At 43.2% G+C, this 12,137-nt stretch overlaps 1 protein-coding gene across 15 annotated transcripts in view; it reads right to left on the bottom strand.

Moving 5' to 3' along the window:
* The window catches only part of COL8A2 (collagen type VIII alpha 2 chain), a 252,743-nt gene extending 242,470 nt beyond the window's left edge, over nt 1-10,273 (bottom strand). For 13 of the 15 annotated variants that reach the window (XM_061596115.1, XM_061596117.1, XM_061596122.1 and 10 more), the window contains exon 1: nt 9,580-10,179. The gene's annotated coding sequence lies outside the window, so the exon portion shown is untranslated. The other 2 variants (XM_061596120.1, XM_061596124.1) reach the window with 1 other exon arrangement.
* Between the last annotated feature and the right edge of the window lie 1,864 nt (nt 10,274-12,137).

Here is a 12,137-nt window from a genome sequence, read left to right as displayed (position 1 = left end):
CTTTTTGCATTCTTCCCCGATAATGTCTTTAACTTCAGTCCATAGTTCTTCTGGTTCTCTGTGAACTAAGTTTAAAACCTGCTCCTGGTCTTGTTTTCGCAGAAAGTATGGAACTTCTCCATCTTCTGCTACCAATTATATATGATTCCTATATTGACGATTGGATGATGTCCACTTTTCGGTTGTTCAAAAAAAGTGTTTGCGAGAAACAAGTTATTGGCTTCACAGAATTTGATGTCTTTCTCCTGCTTCATTTCTATTTCCTAAGCCCCATTTCCCCACAGTTCCTAGTTCTTGTTTGTTCTCTGCTTTTGCATTCCAGTCCCCCATGATTATCAGCACATCTTGTTTTGGTGTGTGATCAATTTCTTCCTGTACTTCTGCGTAAAATCTCTCCAATTCCTCTTCTTCTGCATTTGCCGTTGGAGAGTAGACTTGGATGATGGTTATGTTAATAGGTTTCCCGTTTAATCTCATTGGTATCACTCTCTCAGACCTTGCATTATATCTCTTAATTGTTTTTCTACATCACTTCTCACTATTAAAGCAACCCCATTTCTTCTTAATTTCTCATGTCCTGCATAAAGTATTTTGTAGTTGCCTGATTGAAAATATCCCATTCCAGTCCATTTTTATTCACTCATGCCAAGTATTGTAATGGTGATACATTCCATTTCTTGCTTGACAATTGCTAACTTTCTCTGGTTCATGCTTCTCACATTCCATGTTCCTATTGTGTGCATAGTACAACTCCAGACTCTCCTTTTGCATCTGTGCGCATCAGCCTCTGGGCTTCCTTGTGGCTTCGACCCAGCTGCATCATTAGTCACAGCACTACTCATATTTATCCTTTGTTCTTCCCCAGTAGCTCACGGAGTGCCTTCTGACCTGGGGGTCTCATCTTCCAGCACTATCTCGTGTTGCATTTTGGATACTCTGTTCATAGGGTTTTCATGGTAAGAGGTATTCAGAGGTGATTTATCATTGCCTTCATCTGGATGCATCTTCGTCTGGTGTCTCAGCTTTGACCATTCTGCCTTGGGTGCCCCTGCTAGGAGTCTAGCCTCTTGGTCTAGCCTCTTGACGGCATTGCTCTCAGCTTCTTCAACACTCCAAACCCCCTCACTATGTTAAGGTGTGCATCCTAGAGGGGGACCACAGAGCAAGAAAGCCCCTTATCATCTGCGTTCCCATCATCTTGGAAGCAGAAGAGGAGCCACTCAGATTGTAGAGATGAGGACCAGGTAGCCCAGGTTAAAGTATCCCATATGGCAGCACTACCCTGGAAAGAACAAGGATTTAAGTTTGGAATTTGTCATATTTTAAAGTCCATTTATTGCTCTTAATCTACTACAGGCAGCACTTGGTTTACAACCACATGATCACACAAGGGCTTGGTTTGCTACACCGTGCTGAACTAATCCATTGTTTGGCTTAGTGTGTCATCCAAACTATGGCTTAACATAATGTGTGAGCTCCCATAAAGGAGACCCAGGCTTGTGGTTTAGCTCTCTACAGACTAACCATGAGCTGTAACCATCTTTTGTCTTAGTTTTGCAACACATGGTTTGTCCAGGAAAGCTAAACCACCAACCCAGATTTGGATTGGACCCTAATCCAAACCATAGCCTAGCTCAGCACAGCAGCAAAAGGACCAAGGAGGAAGTGGCAGAAACTGCCTTTCCCAAAGCCACACTTTTGCACCAAGACCTGGCTTGGCTTAGCACGGCGTGGGCTCCAAGCTTGAGAATGTGAAGCAAAGGAAGGAAATGTATCTCAGAAACTGTGCCTTTTAAATGCTATTTGTAAGATACCAGATGTGGATTGCACAAAGGACACAGGCTGAACCTGTGGGGGTCTCCTAAGCATAATGTCGTGCATTCCTTAGGAGGAAAAGCCAAGATGCTGACAACAGACTACGTTAAGAGAAACCAAGACAAACAGCTGCTAAGGTTCTCTCCCCACAATTTGGAAATTTATCAGAAGAATGCATCTATGCATATGTGTGTGTGGAAGGAGAGGGGCTTCACGAGGAAACTTGCTAAGCTAAAGCAATGCCAAAATACAGAGGTTAAAAATCACCTAGAGTTCACCAAGGTGAGAAAGAACTTTCAGCATGTTTGGGACTTTATTATTCTAAATGCACGTGCACACACAGCCCACCACATCAGCATCCATTCACACTGAATGGAACATGGATGGATTCACTGTAAAGAATTGCAAGGCATTCAAGTTCAAACAGAAAAAAAACAGAGTTCTTCTCACTGAAACCTAGCTATCCATCTTACAAAGAGGCAGGAAACTAACAATCCAAAATATTCAAGTTTTCTTAGTTTTTGTTTTAAAGAAATGGCAGTAGGAGAGGGAAGCAGGGAATTATAGAGAAGAAGAAGAACTTTCACTCTTTTTTTTTTTTCCACTGAAAGAAAAAACAGACCAGGACATTCTGCTCAGCCAGGACCTGTGCAACATGGAAAAGGGCTTCTCCTTCCATCTAAAATGTGACAAATTCCATACTTAAAACATCATACTTCTTTCCCAAAAAACTTTAGAAAACTTCTCACAGCTTTTGGAAAGCAAGTTTGATATTTTTTTTTTAAAGGGGGGGGAAGGAAAGCAATACAGTTCCAACTGGCTTCCCAGGAAAATATTTTTCTTGGGGACAAAATGCAAACAGAGAGTGGGGTGGGCACAGTGAAGGCCCATGCCTTTCAAAAGATGAGGCCATTGGAATCTCAGACAATGACTAGCATAAGGGTCCAGACCTGTGAGAGGTGCCATTTAAACCCCTCCAAATGGCAACCCCAAAAGCAAACAAGGGGTATGGAAGAACAGCATCTGAGTAAGGCTGTGGGCACGCTAGTCACTTCAAAAGCAGTAAGGATGGTTTTTCTGGCTGCGTTTTGAAGCCCTCGGCTAAACACACCTCTCTTCTCAACTGCTGACTTCAGATCTTTCAGGACCTCCCATAGCAAAGTATTTGGGTCAGTCACTGTCTCTGCCTGGGCTTACAGCAAAGTGTTTCCATTGGCCACACCTGGAGGGCAACGGGTTGATCTACTAATCAGTTGCAAAATTTGTCTGACGCTGAATTATTTTACAAAAACGCTCAAGTTGATCCAACCAGGTTTTAGAGTAAAAAGGGACAGAGTTTGACCAGTGTTGTGTGCCTACATTTTCAGAAGACAGAGGTGGAGATGCACTCGAACTGGCACAACAGTGTCTCCACCCTAAGAGTGGCAGAGCAATGTATGTGACTCTTACTTGTATAGCAGGCTGTATTGCAGCCACACACATCAGTGGTATCTAGACACACATCTCTCCATCCAGACGAGTAAGAGGCATTATTATCACAGTTGAATACATTCCAACCTGGCAAAAGCACTCAGGTAAAGGTGCACAGCAGGGCCAGTGAGAGGTGTGGCCTGGGGAAGAGTTCCAAAGGACAGAGAGGTCTGAAGAGCCACATTCAGTTCTCGGGCCCTCAGTTGCCCACCCCTGCAATAGGATACCACAGTCTGAGGATAGGAACCATGGCCTGCTAAGCCATCCCCAAAAGGTGGCCATTCAAGCCATCCCAAATAAGCCCATGTACCGGGGAAAGAGGATCCCATGCCTTTCTGGGAAGAGAAGGGCATAGCACAGTACAGTTCTAGGGCACATACTTTGCATGCAGAGGGTCCCTAGTTCAATCCTTGGTGTCTTCAGTTCAAAGGAGTAGGGAGCAGGTAATGCTTAAAGACCCCTGACTAAATCCTTCAGCTGCCAATGAAATCCAGTCACTGCCAGGGGATGCAAATAGTCCTGGGAAAGATGGACTAATGGGTTGTCTCAGCAAAATGCAGCAGTTCATACATGTTCAAAAGCCGCTGCTGACCGGACTGCTAGAGGAAGCATGAACTTATCCCAGACATCTCCCAATTTTGACTACTGATTAGAGGCAATGCCAATCTTTCCTGGCACCTTGGGAAGGGAAACAAGGGGATAACCCCATATATTTCTCAGTCTTTTTTGATTTTCTGGTGGGGTTGCTTCTTTGATCTACTTGGCCTGGCCAGAAAACAAATACTGTCAGGTAAATGGTCTGTCATTGTTTTATTTTTACTGGTGCCCTGTTCATATGAACAAAAACAAATGATGTTAGCTGCTCCTATAGAAATTTATTCAAGAGCAAGTGCCTTACTTCTGTGCCATATTATCTCACACTCGCTCTCTCACACTCGCTCTCTCACACTCGCTCTCTCACACTCGCTCTCTCACACTCGCTCTCTCACACTCGCTCTCTCACACTCGCTCTCTCACACTCGCTCTCTCACACTCGCTCTCTCACACAAAAGTATTCTTCCCAAAAGGAGCATCATATGTGATGGCATCCCAGAGGTCTGTGTCCCGCTTTCTAAAGAGGAGATCTCTTCTCTTGTTGATGTACAAAGGGATCTCAGGATGGACTGGCAAGGGTGTCAATGTTCACATGGACAAAGACTTCAAGAGTAGGGGCATATATTGATCTTTCCAACTTGATCCGTTGATCTTTGGTCATGTAAACACAACCATCAAAAGCTAACATTCAGCTTCATTGGAAGTCCCCGAGTTCTAGTGTTATGGGAGAGGGAGAAAAACTTTTCTCTATCCACTTTCTCCACACCATGCATAATTTTATACACCTCCATCATGTCTCCTCTTATTCGCCTTTTCTCTAAACTGAAAAGCCCCAAATGTCATCACTTTTCCTCATGGGGGAGTCGCTCCATCCCCTTGATCATTCTGGTTGCCCTCTCCTGAACCCTTTCCAGTGCCACAATATCCTTTTCAGTACACAAATACATATTTTTACACTTCTTAGTATGCAAATATATAGCCTTTGAAAAAGTGAATTTGAGAAACCATTCTGGTCAGTAAGAGTGGTGCTGAGACTTTCACTTTTATATTTGTAAAGAACTTTTTCAAGCAAAGATTATGTTTTATTTTTCTTTCTGCCCTCCAGAAGCAGAAATAGAAGGCAGTTAATATTCCAGCCCACAAACTGAAGGGAGTTTCTCGCAGTAACGTTCCATGTGGCACTGTTCTCAACATGGTTTTGCTATTGATGCTTCAGGAGTGCCAAAAAAGGGGGCTAACTGCCATGTAACGTAGCAAAAGGTCCCAACAGAAATATTTACTGGATTCCAAACTTTCCTGGTGTTGAGATTGCAAGTTTCAAACTAGAAAGGCAAGGTAAATCCAACAATAAAAAAAGAAAAGGCAAAGAGTTATAATTCCGGAGAACATTCTTTGAGAGGTCGAGACGTCTACTTCCCTACACCAGGGCCCTTGAGAGATTGGGAGGAGCTATAGTTCAATAGAAGAGCACATGTGTTGCTTGGAAAAGATTCCAGGTTCAATCACTGATATCTCCAGCTAGGGCTGGAAAAAAGACTCCTGTCTGAAACCCTGGGAAACTGCTGCCAGTCGGTGTAAACAATACTGAGCAAGACAGGCCAACTGTCTGACACAGTGTAAGGCAACTTCCTATCTGGCACGTTGGGCAAGACAATGATCATATTCCCTTCTAACCTCCTCTGCCTATAGCCAGCACGCATCTCTGGAACTTTTTGGTTTTACAAGTCCAGCAATACGTCACAATAATATGAAGCAGGATACCTCTGTGCACGTACAGAATGTTATTTTCCCTCACCAAAGAGTAAATACAGAAACTGCATATTACTGAAGTTGCACAGGGTTCCCTTGAAAGGTGATGGTGATTTCTCAGCAAGACAGACCACCCTTTCCAGGGCCCCTGCATTTAGAAATTAATCACTACCTCTAACTAGAGTCGAAACAAAACTCATCACAAACTGTCCACTTCCTTTTTACAGAAATCCAAAATGTCAATAATGAAATTGTTGGGAGGCCTGCCAAAGAGACAGACGGACAGAGCAATTACCATCTTACTAAATACTTGAAAGGGTGAAATCCTGTACACACTTTCCCGGCAGCAAGTTCCACTGAACTTTGTGTGACTTAATTCTGATCAGATGTGCATTGTACTGTTAGACCCATATTTTTTAAAATTCCCTAAAACAATATCCCTAATTGGGAATACCATAAAAAGGGAAGAATTGGAACTTACTTCAGGATATTAATTCACAGTTCAGTAAGTATTCTCAAATTAGAAGCATTTTACATCTTGTGCCACCACTGGCAAATGTTGGGGGGAGGGGCAACTTGCATGGCTCCATACTATCCAAAGACAAGAAGAAGGAGCCCGTGTCAGGATCTGGTTCACACAATATAACCAGTCTCCCAAGCCTCTTGTGACTCTCAGTACCCCAGGCATTGTGACATATGAACCATCTGGTGGCACCAGAGCTGATTTCATACTATTTATTTATCATGCATATATACATATTTACTCCCAGTATTATATGTTCTGATATTTCCTCTGAACAGAAATCTTGGAGTAAATTACACTCTGGAACTGAATTCCTAGCATAAACAAAATTAACAATGGATTTTTTTTTTAAAAAACCTCACTGACAATCTCCACTTCTGCCCCATTCATCCACCAGCAGGTTTACATTCCTGTCAGTTTTTAAAAGCCTTCTTGCTGATTGAGCTGGTACTTCTTCACACAGCACACAGTTAAACTATGGAATTCACTGCCACAAGATGTGGTGATAGCTACCAACTTAAAAAAAGTAAAGGTGTCCCCGCACTTGTAGTGCGAGTCGTTTCCGACTCTTAGGGTGACATCTTGCGACGTTTACTAGGCAGACCGTATATATGGGGTGGGATTGCCAGTTCCTTCCCCAGTCTTTCTTTACCCCCCAGCGTATGTTGGGTACTCATTTTACCAACCACGGATGGATGGAAGGCTGAGTGGACCTCGACCCCTTTTACCGGAGATTCGACTTTCTCCTTTCATTGGAATCGAACTCCGGCCATGAGCAGAGCTTTGGCTGCGTTACCATCGCTTACCACTCTGTGCCAACTGAGATGGCTTCAAAAGGCAATTGTTATTATTACATTTATATGCCACTTTCCCTCCATGGAGCTCAAGGTGGTTACACAAATTCAGCTGGTTGGCAATTCTGGGAAACAGGATAGTGGACTAGGCGTCCCTTTAGTCTGATCCAGCAGGACCCTTATCTCAATGAACTCTGTCTTCAACTTCTTCAAAATAAAGACAGCAGAACTCTGACAGACCTCTGACAGAAGAGAAGTCCACATTTGTAGTGCCAGTGCTGAAAATAACCTCCTTTGTACTCTCATTGGACTATGGAATTTGGAGGTGGGTATCATCATTCAAGTTGCGTACACAATATACACTTAAAACACATTACTTCCCCCCAAATAATCATGGGAACTGTAGTTTGTTAAAGCTGCTGGGAACTGTAGTTTTGTGAGGGCTAAACTACAGTTCCCAGGATTCTTGGTGGAAGCCATGTGTTTTATATGTGCTTTAAATGTATAGTGTTTACTCAGCCTCTGTCTTAAAACACAAGGGGTATGAGTGTGGGCATGTGGAGGGGGGCTGGTTGTAGGGAAAATGCCATTCAGTGGCTAAAGGCACAAAAGCTGCAGGGTTGAGAGTGGAGTAGGCAATCATACTGAAATGCTTTTGAAATTAACAACAGCAATCTACATTTTGGGGAAGGGAACATACTTGCCTGATACTAGAATATTACAACGGGATAACAGACAAACAAGGATATGATGCGAATTTGGACAATAAAAGGCGTAGAAGCATGATTGGCTTTCCCTGTATAGATGATACCCCCATCTATGAATGAATACCAAAATTCTGACTCTGTTTTGTAGATTGAAATTGTGCAATCCAAAACTCCTTCTTCAAACCAAGATTGTATTAAGTGCAGTTTCATTTGATTCACAATTCAGCCTGAAACCTTCTCACTACCAAGCCTCAAATACATGAAGTATTCATAAAGAGAAATTAAATCCTGAGAATAGGCAGAATGCCTTTCCCTCATCAGGGAGCAGCTACAAGCAATTATATTCAAGTCAGCTTGATCTCCCGGCACATTTAGAAAATTAAGTACTGCTTTGAAACTGCACCTATTCCCAGCAGCATTTCACATGCAAATGGCAAAGGTAAGATATTAAATTCACCCCCAAATCAAGATGAACCAAGGTGTGCAATTGCTATAAACATTCATTGATATGGTGTACCACCACCATATAGGGCAGAAATCCAGGTTGCCAAATTATGTCACATGTTTAAGGAACAATCCTTATTCCACAAAAACCACAGCTCCATAGCATACTGACATGTCCATAAATCTATAACCTGCTCTCCATATACCCACAAAAATACATTAATCTAAACTTCAAGGTCAGATTAAAAGAGCTTTCTCCTGTCCCGTGCACTTAACTCTCCCAGCTCCTCACACTACCAAACAGAAGAACCCAACAAGACAACCCCCTCTTGCATGCCTTCATAAAGCAAATACCTCTAATGGCTCTGGAAAATTTGCATACTGCTACTTTCTACAGCCCCATATAACTTAACACTGTACAATCTGATAAAGACCAGCTACACTTGATGTGTATTTTTGGCAAGCTGGCAGAAGAAACTGGGATTCCAGCTTTCGTTTGTTGTGTTAGCATTCAAATGGTAGTGAACTGGAGCAGGCAATGCAAAGACTTTGGGACATAATCCTCCAGTGGGAAGTTCTCCTGCACAAGCAAGCCTCATAGAAATCTATCCATTTGTTTCCACAGAGTTTACACAGGACTGGAGAAAATCTCACTGGATTGTGGCCCTTTCTTTCTCAGGGCCACTTGTCAGTGGATCCAGAGTGACTTTCAAAAAATAAAAAAATAAAAAAGCACTAGAATAAATCTCAGGAATTTGCTAGTCTTAAGATTTATTAAACATGTTGCTTACAGCAGATCTGCATGTATGTCATGAGCAAACTCCCTCTAATCTGCTTATTATTAATTATTAGCATTAAATTATTGCCACATCCTAGGACTGGGGGAGTTGAATGTAGCAAAGTCCTTCCCCCCTGTAAAACAATAAAAATTGTGACCAGCTCCAATTTTCTCTTTGCTTTTCTTTAAATCAACAGCAAACAAACAAACACTGGGATGCCTGTAAAATGATCATCTTAAAACTGGGCAACATCTCTCTATCAGAACTCAATATCCATGTTGAATTTGAGACTCTCCTTGGACATTCAGCTTCTCCACACACAAAACACCTCACACACCCTTAGTTAAAATAGATAAATATGCCCCAGATATTTCAAGCTGGCTCAGCTGGATAGCAAAAAGAGAGCAGAAAAAGAAAAGTCAGCAACCAATTCAACACAAGTTTACTGGGAATGAAGAGAAAACGAGTGTGGGATGAAGAGTTTTGAAAGACTTTCAGGATTTGTTTATTTTATTAAAATCAGCCCATAGTTTGGAAGGGAGGGTTGGAAAAATGAGGAGAGATGGGGAAGATAGGGAGTTTTCCGTACATAAAGTAAAAGCTGGGCAACTAGGCAAAATCACTGGTACCAGAAGGAAACCACCAAATACATAGCTTCTCAGGCGAAATTCAACACGTGAAAGACAGAACAAGAGGCACCTTACCTTGGGGTGAGGGTGGTGATGGTGGTGGAGAGAAGAGCGTTGTGTGGGATTTTTTTGGGGGGTAGGGGTAGGTGGAAGCCCCTCAGGGTTGACCAGGGGGTGCAGGAGAGCCTGTCAGGCCCTTGCAAAGCTGCTCTTCTTGAGGACCGAGTCTACTCCATGGGAACTGCAGCTGCCAGCCCGTTCCTGAGGGCTTCAAGAGGCACCTTAGAGCACAGGAGGAGAAGAAGAACGAGCGAGAAGGACCGGGCACAGCCAGGCAGCCAAAGCTGCGAATGAGCGCGCCAAGGAGGGAGCCAGGAGCTTGTCACAATCTACTCCTTTTTTTCTTTTGGACGGGCGAATTCCGTTCAGGAGGGCTGGGTTGGCTGGTTGAAATAAAAACACACACACACGCAAGAACCTCAGCTCTCTCTCCCCTCCTTTTCTCTTGAGCGGCTTCCAGCTTCTGAATTGTTTTTCCTTGACACAAACGCAGGAGGCGGGAGTGCGTTATTTTAGCAGCAGCAGCAGCAGCAGCAGCAACAAAACGTTATTACCATGATCATGATAACATGGTCTTCCTCATGTATAAACAGAGCGCAAATACAAACTCATAAAGAATACCTTTAGATAATATATAACGTGACGGTCTTCTCGTCCAAGCAGGAGAGGTACATTTAGGAGCACAGCTGGCTCTGAAACGCACAGCTAATTGCCCACAAAGTGGAAATAGACCATTCGTTCTTAAAGGCACGGTGTTGCGCTATAAGGGTAACACACAAAAACCAAACTACTATCTGTACTGCAGAAAAACAAACCAAAGAGTTTATAGTACAGAGAAAATCTTTCTGTACATGTTTATATGTGAGTAGTTATTAGTATTTTATTCATTTCTACAATTAAGATTCTTGTGCACTATGGGGTTTTTTGTATTTTTAATGTTGTATATATAGTGTTTTTCTATTTATACAAATGTTTCTTTAATATTTTTCAGATGTTCAGTAGACTTGGTTGTGCTTGTCTTGTGCAATGTTTGTTTTCAACAATTATAGCTGATTCATAGGGTTGCCATGAGTCGTTATCGACGTGAAGGCACAGAGCAACAATAGCCTTCCATTTTCAGATGTTCTTATTTTTCATAGATTTTACAAGTATTTTTGGCCATCTTTTATTTTTATCATCATGTCAATTATCCATTACACATTTGTGTGGTTTAAAAAGTTTTTGGACTCGTATATAGTTGTTAAGGAGCTTTCTGAGTTGTCCCTTCTTTCTCCTCTCTTTTTAAAATATATTATAGCCAGTGTCATGGACAGATCGCTGCTTGCTGAAGTTTAGACTTACAGTGGCTTTTCCCCTCTGCAAGGTGGGGGACCTATTAAGTTGGTCTGCCCCCAGAAACTAATGGATCTGGATGGTTTCCAAAGGGCTTTGTGGAGTTTTCCGGCTGATAGGGCTGATGCTCCTGTCGAAACCTTGGTTGAAGTGTGGAATACAGAAATGACCTGAGTGGTTGACTTGATTGCTCCTGAGTGCCCTCTCCTGTGTAGAGCTCATACGGCTCCATGGAATACCCCAGAGCTGAGAGTGATGAAACAGTATAGGAGATAGCTTGAGTGCAGATGGAGATGAACTCCTGGTGGATGCAATTACACACTGGTAAGTGCCTATGGTAAGCTGTATTTAAGGGCAGTGAGGGCAGCAAAAAAACAATATTTTGCTGCCACTATCAAATCATCAGTCTGCCGCCCAGTGGAGCTCTTCAGAATTGTCTGGGGGCTATTACACTCTGGCCCCAAGGACATGGTAGAACCATCTGAGGCCCGATGTAATGAATTTGCTAGGCACTTCCAGGATAAAATATTTAGCATCCGCCAGGTCTTAGACTCCAGTGTTATAGCAGGTGAATCAAGCGAGGTATCCAGAGCACAGCCTTGTCCCGATTTCTTGGATGAGTTTCAGTTGGTACAGCTTGAGGACATTGACAAGGTGCTTGGACAGGTTCATGCAACCACTTCTGTGCTGGATCCTTGCCCTTCTTGGGTAATAAAAGCTAGCAGGAATGGAACAGCTGGCTGGGCCAGGGAAGTGATTTATGTCTCTCTGTGAGAGGGGGTGCTTCCTGGCTGCCTGAAAGAGGGGTAGTGAGACCACTCCTGAAGAGACCCTCCCTGGACCCAGAAAATCTTAATAACTGTAGGCCAGTGGCAAATGTTCCATTCCTGGGCAGGGTCCTTGAACGAGTGGTGGCAGGCCAGCTCCAGACACTCTTGGATGAGACCGATTATCTGGATCCATTTCAGTCTGGTTTCAGGCCTGGTTTTGGCACAGAAACAGCTTTGGTCACCCTGTATGATGACCTCTGTCGGGAGAGAGACAGGGGGAATGTGACTCTATTGATTGTTCTTGATCTCTCAGCAGCTTTAAATACCATCGACCATGGTATCCTTCTGGGAAGACTGGCTGAGTTGGGAGTGGGAGGGACTGCATGGCAGTGGTTCTGCTCCTACTTAACGGGTTGGCTCCAGAAGGTGGTGCTTGGGGAACATTGCTCGGCACCCTGGACTCGCCAGTAT

Source organism: Rhineura floridana, chromosome 15, assembly GCF_030035675.1.
Source record: "Rhineura floridana isolate rRhiFlo1 chromosome 15, rRhiFlo1.hap2, whole genome shotgun sequence".
Classification (NCBI taxonomy): domain Eukaryota; kingdom Metazoa; phylum Chordata; class Lepidosauria; order Squamata; family Rhineuridae; genus Rhineura; species Rhineura floridana.
The sequence above is the reverse complement of the archived record's forward strand: the minus strand, read 5'-3'. Positions and strand labels throughout refer to the sequence as shown.